General features: G+C 41.8%; 1 protein-coding gene across 3 annotated transcripts in view; it reads left to right on the forward strand.

Annotated features, from left to right (window-relative positions):
- Positions 1 to 12589, forward strand: part of Wwox (WW domain containing oxidoreductase) — a 738022-nt gene that overhangs the window by 234212 nt on the left and 491221 nt on the right. The gene's annotated exons all lie outside the window — the stretch shown is intronic.

Raw genomic sequence — 12589 nt, forward strand, 5'->3', positions numbered from 1 at the left:
ACTTGTGGTGAGAGAAGCTGAACCTTCCTTTCCCTTCTCTGACGCCATCTGTTGTTGCTTCTCCTAACCTTGGAAGTCATCTTGGCCAAAGCCATGGGCTTGGCATAACAGAACCCAAAGATGTTGAGAGACACTTTCAACTTCACGTTGTGAGGAAATGATATAATGCTCTTTTCACCAGCCTGTGAGACCGTGACCACTCCTATGGGTTAATGGAATGTGGTGACTGTGTATTTTTTTTAGGGGGGGGGTCCAGTCATGGAGCCTGAATTCTGGGCCTGGGCACTGTCCCTCAGCTCTTCAGCTCAAGGCTAGTGTTCTACCACTTGAGCCACAGCGCCACTTCTGGCTTTTTTCTTTTTGCTTATGTGGTGCTGAGGAATTGAACCCAGGGCCTCATGCATGCAAGGCAAGCGCTCTACCACTGAGCCACCTTCCCAGCCCCAGTGACTGTGTATTTTGAGGGGATGTATTTTTCATGTGGACCTGGACATTATCGAAGAGATAAGCTTTGTTTTAAAATCTAGTCTGTGGAAAGGGCTCTGATGGTCCCCTGTTTGTCTCTTGCATCATGAGCCTGGGTCACCGCCTCTTCTTTCTTTCTGTTCATTATTCTTCTTACCAACCATGGAGGTCTTGCATGGTTTTTACTATTTCATTTTTTTTCTCATGTTGTCTTTAACTCTTATCTACTTACCTACTCTTATCTCTGAGGAGTGTAGTAGAATTAGAAGAGACATTGGTGATTTTATGGGGGGAAGTTTGCTTTCTTCACGTTTATTAAAGACTATTATTACAGAATACTTGTGTTTGTCAATCAATGTTCTTGGAAATCATCGTATATGCAGTTTAGAAAATAATATTAATAATGTGGTAATTTTTACTCAGCCTAAATACCTACTGGAGGGCACCAATAAAAGGGGTGGCATTGCTCAAGATGCATCGTATTCATAAACTGTTTTGCTGAATGGTACCTTCTTTGTGCAACTACTTAACAATCCTAAAACTAGGATTTATAAAAAGAGATGGCAAGGCATGACTTACAAGACCTGGGACATTATATGTCATAGAATCATGAACAACTCTGTGTCCCCCGCTTTACTGGGAAATGGCCAGGCTCCTCTCACTAGATTTAGGAATATCTCCCCACTTTTATTAATTATCCTTAATTTTCCTGCTTTATTATTGATTATTCCATTATTTAGATGCATAGTAACTGGAGTATCTCTTTAGAGATCTTACTTGTTTCAAGATAAAAGAAAAATTCATTTTGAATGGCTTTGCCTCTGAGTTCAGTTATATAGATATATTTCTACTTAGGGCTTTCAGTTAATTTCAGTACATGTTGGAGATAGAATTGGTACTGCTCAGGGTTTCAAAGATAGATTTTCAGCCCAATAGGCCATCTGTTTGCCCAGTAAACATATTTTTATTGACATATATGCTGAGAGATTCAAAAAAGATACTGGAAAGTATTTTCAGAGCACAGATATGCTTAATTACTTCTCTTTATGTAAATCCAAAATTATATTCTTGAAGTACTCAAGTACTTGATAAACCCACTTGCCCTCTCCTTTTTCTGAATTAATTAAGTATAGTGGCTGCCTTAAGTTGCACAGTTGGAAATCACTGGCTTGCAGGAATCCAGGCTTACGGGGTGAACCAGGAATGGAGTACGGGAATGCCAGAGTATGGAGATGACAGAATATTTATAAAGTCAGACAACATACTTCCAGGAAGATAACCTCACAGTAGGCTAAGTTTTTCTAGTGTCCATAAGACCAACTCTACACAGCAGGTCAGCTGTGGGTGCTGGGAGATTTTGCTGATAGTCTTAACATCAGAGCTAGTTTATTATTTTTAGGATATTTTTATGCACTCTTGTAACAAATGGTATTAAATTACAGCATTTTTAGCAGGAATTAAATAGGTTCATCATTTCCCTGAAGTCACCTGACCCCTTTGACTTTGGGGTCTCTGATGTCACTTTCTATGTTTGTTATGGTTTTTTGTAGGCATTTTTATTTTTCACACAGAGAATAGGAATGAAGATGGTGGTACTTGCAATGTAGCACAAACAGGAAAGCGTTGATCAGTTATCTGAGGAGAGAAAGAGTCTCATGAACTCTGGAGTAAGCCTTTGAGGGCTTCTGTTTGTCTTGAAGAAGTTGGCTAAGGATGAAATCAAGGAATCACAAATGACATTTTATTGCTTTTCAATAAATTTATATGCTTTTCAATGCATAGGGTCAGTTAGATGGGGTCACTTCTGGAATATGCCATTCACAGAGAAACTTTGATTGTTTCTCAAAATTGCCTTGAAAACTGTAACCATATTTTAGAAGACTTTGGTCTGTGTTGTTCTAGTTTTGAATATCTGTTGGGTCATTCAGAGGTCCACAGGAAATACAGGATAGTAGAGAGTAAATATTTATTTAGTTAGTTAACAGGTTTTGTGTAAGTTGTGTACATATGTGTGCACGTGTGTGCTGGTTCCAGAGCTTAAACTCAGGGCCTCTTGCTCTTGGCTTAGGATTTTTTGCTCAAGACTGGCGCTCTACCACTTGAGCTACAATCTACTTCTGGCTGTTTTGCTACTTAATCAGAGGTAAGAGTCTCTCAGATTTGTCTGGTTAGTCTGGCTTTGAACCAGGCTCCTCAGATATTAGCCTCCCAAGCAGTTAGAGTTTTATAGGCATGAACCACCAGCGCCAGTCAAGAGCTGTCAAAATAAACAACAGTATTCTACTTACTTTATTTCCCACAGCAATTTAATGAGGTTTGAATTACCATGGCCATGTTACAGATGAGGAACAGAGGTTCTCAACCACTGAGCATTCTGAGTCACCTCCTATATTCACTCACTATTGTTGTTTTGTATTTATCCCAAATGAAGAACTACTTAGTAAAACCAGAAAGTGAAATTAAAAAGAGGGAGTGCATTTGGAGAACACAGGGCAAAAAAAAAAAAACAAGAAAGAAACAAGGCTGTTGCATGTAGGTGAGATGCCAGATCTCATTTGACAGAAGAACTAAAGACAAGCAACCAGGTCCCTTTCCAAAGGTCCACACATGGATGCGTCTAATCTGGTAATAGGAGAGGCACCTGGCAGCAGCTGTTACTTCACTACAAAACTATTTTCAGAATCACTGCCATTCACACAGTCCAGTACCCCTTACAGGTCATGCCTGAATACCTCCAATGTGCCCATGTAAAAATACACTGCAAGTAGATTGGACATGCCCTATGAATTATACCTTATTTATTATCACCGGGCCCTCCCTTTTTCCGTCATGCTTTAGAATTATGGGCTGGAGCAGTTTTTAATACTCTATTTATTTTAGGGGAGGAAAATGTTTTTCTTTAACCACAACATTCATGCAATACCAACTGCTGGCAGTTTCCCCAGCATTTAAGGAAATATTGTTGTAAGACTTTTATGTTCTGTACTTCAATCAGCCAGAGCCAGCAGTATCCCCACAGAAGGACCCTCAACAGGCCATTTTCAGCATTTTGCTACAATTAAACTCCTCTGGTTTTAGCCCTCAGGCAATTTAGTACCTTTTTACATATGCACATTATGAACTTTTGACCAGGGTCTAGCAGTCATATATTAAGAGTGCAGCTCTCAAAAGCAGGCTTAACAAGTTCCTCTGAGTATTGAACTTGAAGTCAGTTGTGGAAAAGGTAATTTAAGCAACTTACAGCAAGGCTATTCAGAATCTCAGCGATGATCCTAAATATCTCTCTCTCTTTTTCTTTCTCTCATCCCCCCCCCCCCATTTCCTCTGGAAGCTGGTAGCAAGAGCTTTCAAAGTCTGTGATTGATCTTTTATTCAGTAGCTAACGAGGGCTGTGATTCTATTAGTGTGCTACAAGGCAAGAGAACAGTGATTTAATGAAGTGCCTACTGAGCGGGCCATAGATTTATCCCGTTGTCACTAATTTGCAGTGCAGGGGCGAGCATCAAGGAAAGGCACCCACACTGCTATTAAGCAGGTATTTCCTTAGTAAATTGTTGTAAGGTCAGGTACAGTTATCTAAGCCAAAGCAATGTCTTACCACTTCAGTGTCTGCAAATGACAGCCGCCATGCTGAGCACTCACTGAAGCAGAACAGGGAGATCAGAGGTCCGTCTCCACGTCGCCCTCCGTGGAGGCAGGAGCAGATGAACTGCCAAGTGCGAGTAATAGAGTCATAATTGGTGATTAGAACTGGAAAGGGGCCGTAACATCTTAATACAAACTGGCGTATGTTATAGTTACTGTCAGTTGTTGTAAACTCGCCCTGCCGCCTGGACTAGTTACGTTTTTCTTGATTAGTTCTGGGCAGTGAGGCTGTGGGCTCCGGGGCAGGCCACACTGGTGACATTCACACTGCCTGTGGATGCTTCTCTGAGTCATTCCCTGTCCCAGATGTTTTTCTTGAGCACTCCATGCTTGTCTCCCCACCCCAGCCCCCCTCCAGTGAGCTTTCCCACCACCTGGGGAGGACAGCAATGTCCTAAGTGTGCTCTGATCTCTTCTTTCCAGGCACCATGACATTTCTGCACACTGGCTTTGAGGCTCATTGAACTTTTGTTTTATTTGCCTTTACTGGGGAACTGGGCAGGATGCTTTGTGTTCAGTTTGAATCTCACTGCTGTCCTGTCCTCACAGTAACAGATTTTGTCTTACTGTGCCAGAAAGAAAATAAGTAGGCAATGCAGAGGGTTTCTATACACTTGGGTTCAGTGTTTTTTCAGGACAGTTAAAGTGTACTGTGTGTGTTCTGGTAGGTGCAGATGATGTCCATCTTTGGTGAAGTTAGTGAAGAATTTGTTATACAGTGCATTAAAGAAAGGCCTAGCTGAGAGCTGGTGGCTCATGTCTGTAATCCTAGCCATTTAGAAGGCTGAGATCTGTGGATCATAGCTCAAAGTCAGCTCAGGAAGGGAAGTCCATGAGATTCTTATCTTCAGTTAACCACTAGAAATCTGGAAGTGGGTGCTGTGGCTCAACGTGGTAGAGAGCTAGCCTTGAGGGAAAAAGCACAGGGACAGCAGCCAGGTCTTGAGTTCAGACTCCATGACTGACATAAAAGAAAGGCCTACCCATGTAAAGGGACTGCCCTTGAAGACCAAGGTGTCCAACTGCATGCTGGTTGAAACAGGTGAGGGGCTTTGCTAGGACTGTCACATTGTTGACATTCATAGAAGAAGCCCCTGGCATTCTGAGGCCTGCTGAGTGGTGACCACTACTGCTAAACAGGCAGCTTGTCACTTGTTTCATTTTGAGTAGGATAAGGGTCATCCGGAGGCCTGGAGAGACCAATGAGATGCCACCATGAGCTCCAGCACATCCATGTCTTTACTGATGTGGCACAGAGTAGGTTCTCAGTAAATGCCTTTTGCTTTTGTGCCTGGGGAATATTGGCTAAGTGGGTCATTTTCATAGCTGCTACAGCCCAGGGCTGATTGACCTGTGTTAGATTAGTCAAGGTTTATGACCAAGTGAAGAGTTTCAAGGACTGGTCTGTAAGGGAGCCCTGCTTGCATTTGATCTCCTGGTGAATTAAAAGGCCCAATTTGCCTGTATGGAGTAGATGCTACCCATATTTGTGCAAACTAGTCAGGGCCTGGGAAAGGCTTGTCTCTCTATCACAGAGGGCTGTGAGGTGAGGAGTACTGTGCTACAGAACTCATTTGGCATACATAAAGTGGTGGCATTTCTACCATGAAACTGGATTGGAAGGAATGGTGAATGAAAGGAAGGGAGCGGGAAGAGGGGGAGGCGGGACTCAGCAACAGGTGATGGTGCTCAGTCTCTCTGTAGTCCACACCCAGAGGGGATGCCGAGAGAGCAGCCAATGGCCACAGCATATCAAGTGGTCATCCTGTGCTCACCTCTCATCTGCTTGGCAAACATTCAGTGAATCCCTTTGTTCTAGTTGATAGCACTGCTGGTTAGACATCATGTCAGAATTTGCACCCAGATCCCTCTCCATGTTCTATATTCTGCCCAGAATTATAGACGCATTCATTGTTTCTTCTGTGGCCCCCACTTTCCAGTCCTGATAGAGATTTTGTGTCGTTGTGAGGCCCCTGCTCATCCCCTTGTTGGGGTAATGGGCACTGCAAATGCCCTTTTTGCTCTCAGGACATGGTGTTGGTCCCTCATGAAAATCAGAGAGAGGAGGTTGTGGAGAGCTACTAAACTCCCATTTTCTAGAGTGGATGAGTAATCCACTTAGAAATCACTGTGACAGAGACCTGCAACCCAGACAGCCCGCAGAGCCATTTCAAATGGAGCACTTGTTAAAGAACTATTTTCTTTAGGATCTGTATTCTTCTGGACCCCTGAAAAATAGCTCATGTACACCCACTGTCCCTGGGAAGTGCTCCTGCTGTCCACTTGTGTCAGCTGCTGTATGTGCTCCTCAGTATATGAATTAGCACACTTCCTTCCATTTGCTTGGGAAACACTACCATCACCAGAGGGCATCACAAAAAGCAAGGTACACATTTCTTTCAGGTAGATAGTGTTTTATGGGTTTTGTTTTTCTTTATGAAGAAGTGATCTTTAGACTCATGTTTGAATGTGGATAGATTGTATTTGTCTCCAAATTAGAAGAGAATAGGCTTTCAGATACAAGAAGTCATACATTCTATGAGAACATTCATACAGAGTGCCACAGAGGCAAAGCCATCGAGAGAATGTAGACTGTGGAGCGGGGGTGGTACAGGGCCTTCAGGGAGGCCATGAGGGTGACTGCTAGTGGGCATGGGGTTCCTGGGGAATGAGGCATACATTTCAGAAGTAGATAGAGGTGAGGATTGCACAACTCTGTGCATGAACTAGATGCTACTAAGCTCTACAGAATAAAATGGTTCATTTTTTTGAATCTAAATTGGTGTGGGGAGTGTACTGGAGATTGAACAGTTTGGGAATTTCACCCCAATAAAGTAGGAGAGTAACTCCTTAATACAAATGGAAGATACCAAGCTGGTCATGTTCTACTTGCGCCTGCTTGAACAATGCCTCTATTTATTTCAGGAGTTGATTGGGTCGAGAGTAATACTAGGTAAACAGAGCTCAGACAGGGATCCCAAGGATTGGCCTGTGTGGTGTGCATAGCCCCTGTAGACGTATACTTACTTACCTTACCCTCTCTTGACCACAGTATTGATTTGTTATGTGTTTGCCTGTGTTATTAATAATGTACACCTTGAAAAAAAATCTATGTGCATTATAGTCTTTGATCTTGTCATGAATTTCAAAGGCAAAGATTTTATTTTCTTTTTCTTTCTCTCTCATTTTTTTTTAATTTTCAAAGTAGACTAGAAATAAGTTTAAAACTTTTCCTTTTCCTAGTGGAAGACTTCCTATTGACTTATAGCCTTTTTAATGAGATATGTATATGTGTGTGATATTCATGCATGTACCTGTATATGTACACACAAACATGTATTTGCACACACATACTTTCATATATACATGTCTGTGTACACATAGACTCATATAAAGTTTATGTTAATATATACACCCATGTGTACTCATACAGCTGTGCATACTTACACATTCACACACAAGTACTCACAAACTTATCCATGCACACACTCCTGCACATATCTTAAGAAGAGATTTACAAAACTCATGCATTTCATGCTTTCTGTATGCCAGCGGTGAAGAATATTTGAATGTAAGCCTTACTCATCTAGTAGATTAAAACAGAAATTAAATACTTTAGACTAAGGCAGGATCAAAGGCTCTCTTTTCATTGTTCTTTTATTGTTTATTGACTTCAAAAAGACTTTTTAGTTTAAACTGACTTTAATGTCTCTTGAATGCTCTTTTGTAAAATGACTTTGAAAACTCAGGGATAATGTGTTCATTAAGTGGAGAAAAATCTTAGGAAAAATGTAAGTGTAACTTGGCTTTCATTAGAGTAGAATGAGATAAAGCTTTGCTTAATTAATGTCTGTTTTCCCTCTGTTCAGAATTATAAGGAAAAAAGATCTCAAAATGAGTCCTGATAACAATTTGAAGTAGACCAGATAGTACTAGAAGTTTCTTCCTCATTCTTAGACCTTAGAAGAGTATACTTTATGCAACTCTATGGCACAACTGGCATGTCCCAAGCACCATACATGTATTTTTTGTGTGTGCTAGTCCTAGGGCTTGAATTCAGGGTCTAGGCACTTTTGTTTTATTTTTTGATTAAGGCTAGTGCTCTCCCACTTAAGCCAAACCTCACTTCTAGTTTTTTGCTTGTTAATCAGAGAAAAGAGTCTCATCTCACAGACTTTACTGCCTGGGATTGCTTTTAACTGCTGCCTCCAGAGTACCTTGGATTATAGCCGTGAACCATTGGCATTGGCTCTACCATACATACATTGAATATAAAATGACAGCAGGATCCAGTGACCCCAAATACTGTGGTTTCTTTTCACTTCTTTGGCTTGGTTTTTCATTTCTTTACAACACCAGTTTGAACTGGACAGTTCTAAGGAGCAGTGAGTTCAATTGTTGTGTCTCCCTTTCTACTTAAATCCTCCCTCGTTCCCAGGCCACTGTTCAACATTGCCTATCTCAGAGGGCCTGTTCTCAGTGCCTTTGGAACTGTTTCTGGCCCCCAGGAGCCCAAGCACCTTTTTACATCACATCTTCAATCTTCCGTGGCTTTCCACATATTCTCTCTTCTCTTTTCTAGAGAGCTGACCTGCTCTTAACCGAACTTGGATCCTGTGCTAGGATTGCACAAATTGTAATTGTTGTACACATTTCATGAGACCACATGCTGAACTCCAACTCTGAGGTTGCACCAGTGGTGCCGCTTGCTGCTCACTGCCAGGCCTTACCCTTGTGATTGCAGTGGCAGTAATATTGCACAGGAGAACCATGCAACAGAGCCCTGACCCACCCTCTGTTTCTGTACATCCCATGGGGTGCAGGTCCTTGGGAAGCCATCCCATGGTACATTGTCAGCTCTCTCAGAAGAGACATCACAGCTGGTGACGGTGGTGGCAGGTGCCCATAATCCCATCTATTTGGGAGAGTGAGGTGAGGGGATCAGTTGAGCCCCTTGTTTGATTCCAGCTTTGGCATCCCAGATGGTTTGCTTCAACACCAGTGTAGTCCTGCAAGTCTTCCTCTTCAAATGCCCAAATGTCCTCTCCTTGACTTGTAGAATTCAGAGGCTGATGTAAATAACACAGGTTTTAAGTGGCCCAGAGTCACTCTGGGTTTGTTATCTAAACCCTCAGGGATAGTTACACCCTCTCCTGAGAAGGGTAATTGAACCTCCAAACCACCCACCAAGATTTCTGCCTGTAAAACATTTAAGGACTGTTAACTATAAAGACTTCCCTTCTGCAATTTGTTTTCCATTGAGGAACTAGAGTGCAAGGAAAATACAGATTCACATAATATACAAAGATCAACCTCTTAAGCTACAGTATGTGTATTGTTGCAGTTGCACTTGGACCAGGTCTGGAGCAAAACCGAAAGGGAGCAGAGAAGAAATCAGGGTTCTAGAATTGACACGGCAGTCTCTACAACACAGTGTGATAATGGTATTTGAAATCACCCATTCAATGTGACACTCGACTTCTGGAAGCAGAGTGTGGGGTGTCCAGAAGCACTTTCTAATAAAAAGCAGTCCAGCTACAAGATGCAGAGCACCTTCCTTTAAGAGCATAGGCAGCTTCAACAAGTCTCACACACTGAGGCAGCATCTGTGGACTCTGTTTGCAACATGCACGACCGATCCAGTCCAGAAGTGTTGTCATGCATGTTTTGCCTGAGAAAGCCATCCTTCAGAGTGGCGAACATCAGACCCACGGGACCTGATGCCGAGGGTGCCGATGGATGTCCTTTTGGTTGTTTGCTCAATAGATCTAAATCAAACCAACATGTGTAACCTGGGTTAGAGCCAATAAGATGTGGATGAAAGCATCCGGGACTTGACAAGTCTAAGTTTTAGACAGATGTATTATTAAAGGTAAATGCTGGCCACTGTCACAAGCCCACACACGTACAGTGGCTCAAGCATGTGCCTGAATTCAATCCTTGCTTGCAGAAGGTCCAAACTTACTATTCTGCATTACCAGGCAGTTCTCTTCCATGTGGTAACTCAAGTTGTCTGGGTCTTTCCATCTCCTCACCCTGCCATCTTCTACATGGTTGCAGTGGCACATGCCTGTAGTTAAAAAGAAGTTTTGTCAATGCTCGGGAAGAAATGGGGCATGGCTACTTGTTGCCCTGGCTAAGGTACTGTTTCTGTTTTAAAATCAGTGTATTCTCAGTTATCGTTTTTTTCCCCCACAAGCTCCCCAACTTCTACTCTGATTGTTCAATGTGCTGCATTCCCTTACCTCCCTTCTGTTGAAAAGGCATGAAAAGACAGTCCTTCACAGACAACCTAGAACTGATAATGGCCCTGGTACAGGTTCCAGTGAATACGGAAAAGCAGAAATTAATCTTAGAATATTAATATTGGAAACCTTTTGCTTTCCTGTAGAAAAAAACAAGATACTTCGGTGTTCCTACACCCCCACCACCCAGCCATTTTTTATGCCATAGATGATGTTTGATGACTCCAGACCCCACAATCTATCTTCCTGCTTCCATGATGTAACAAGAAGAAGCAAACAATGGAACAGCAGAGAGAATGGCCTTCACATTGTAGAACCACCACCCAATGTCAGCATCCATGTGACAGTAGCGATTCTTCATTCAGGGCCTGCTTTCCTACTCTGGAAAATTCATGAACCACTAATAAAAATATCAATGTAGAGCTGGAGTGGCTTACACTTAAAGTCCGAGCTACTTAGGAGACTGAGATAGAGGAACTAGATTCAAATCCTTCCAAGGAAGGAAAGTCTGTGATACTCTTACCTCTAGTTAATTAGCCCAAACCTAGAAGTGGAGGCATGACTCAAGTGGTAGAAAGCCAACCTTGAGTGAAGAAGCTAAGGGACAGCCCCAAGACTGAGTACTGGTGTGCATGCACACATGTGCACATGCTCTTTCTTTTCTTTCTCTCATAGACATGCACACACGTGTATACACACACACACACCATATCAATACAGTGTTGAGTACCATTTTAAAATGCTCACTCTGGGTGAGCATTCTTTGGGAATACAACTTTCATCCCTCACTTCATTTGTCTGGTTGAATGTTCGCAAATAATTACGATTTTCTTGTAGAGGAGAGCACTAGTGTAGCATTTCAGAAAGTTAACAATTGCGATGCTAGAAGACTTTCCTCCTTATTTTCTTTCTGTCTCCTGCACATTTTTTGTTGTGGTGGTTTTGGCCAGGAGGACCTCAGAGCTGTTCATCACACACAAAATCCCTGAAGTGATACTTGAACTTCTTGCCTTTTCTATTATTGACCTTTTTACTCTGTGACTTTGTACAGAGGCACATTTATATTATAGTAATTGCCTCCTGGTATTTAAAAAAAATCTTTATTTGGGAAGCCTTGGTTAGATGATAAAAATAAGTAGTCCTTGAACATCATTTGGTGTGAGCAAGGCTGGAGTTTCTTTCATTCTTAATTTTACTCCTCTTCCCCCTCAACATAATGATAATAGCGATGTATTTCATGAGGTATATTGTGAACATATTAAATAAATTTTTATACAATTTAGTACATTTTTAATGTCTTTTTCCCATTCATTTAAACTATTCCATTTAGTGGTTTTTGATTCTCCACATACTAAAAACTTTACAAAGACAGTTCTTTTTAGGAATGTTACATAATTAAAACTTTTCACCTTTCTCACTTAAGCCATTCCTTTGTCAATTCTAACTAGGTAATGCAATACTAATTTGTACATGTGATGTTTTTAGAAACCCCTGCTTGCAATGGTTAAAGGAGAGATGGAAAATAACAATATACATACCCATCCCTGTATACATTACAGAATAAGACCCCAGCCATATTCAAGTGCAGATGCCAAGGGTGAGCTCATAGAACCCACTGCATCCACAGTAGAATCAGGAAGCCAGGCTACAGGTCAGCTTCATGGCTCATCAGCCAAGGACGTCTGGCAGTGCATCAATTCTGGAAGCTTTTCCTCATTTTTTTTTGTAATAGAAAACTTTGGACCGTTGGTAATTATTTCTGAACAAAGAAATTCAGAGTAGTTTCATGTGTAAATTTCCATCCATAGGAGCTAACTTATCTTGCTGCTCTGTAATTAGGAATGCATGCCATCAAGCTTTGCTATGCAGAACGAAATCATACCTTTTTTTATGGGATGAGAGAGCATTGTGAGAATGAACCCTAGGTCAAAATGAGATTGCCAATTTACCTCCTTCCTCAACAGTCTGATTCTGCACCAGAGAAGGCAGCACAGGGTCCTGGACCAACTCGGGTCTGCTGCCTCTTTCTGAACAGCCTGTGAACTAAGAATTGTACTTACACTTAAACATAGTTGAATGTGCAAAAGGCAGGGAGCAATAGCACACATCTTGGAAAGGGGGGGAAGGGAAAGCAGAAAAATTGTAATAGAAAAATTAAAGTAGCTGAGTACTGGTGGCTCACTCCTGTAGTCCTAGCTACTCAGGAGGCTGAGATCTAAGGATTGCTGTTCAAA

This window comes from Dipodomys ordii, unplaced genomic scaffold, assembly GCF_000151885.1.
Source record: "Dipodomys ordii isolate 6190 unplaced genomic scaffold, Dord_2.0 Scaffold18, whole genome shotgun sequence".
Taxonomy (NCBI): Eukaryota; Metazoa; Chordata; class Mammalia; order Rodentia; family Heteromyidae; genus Dipodomys; species Dipodomys ordii.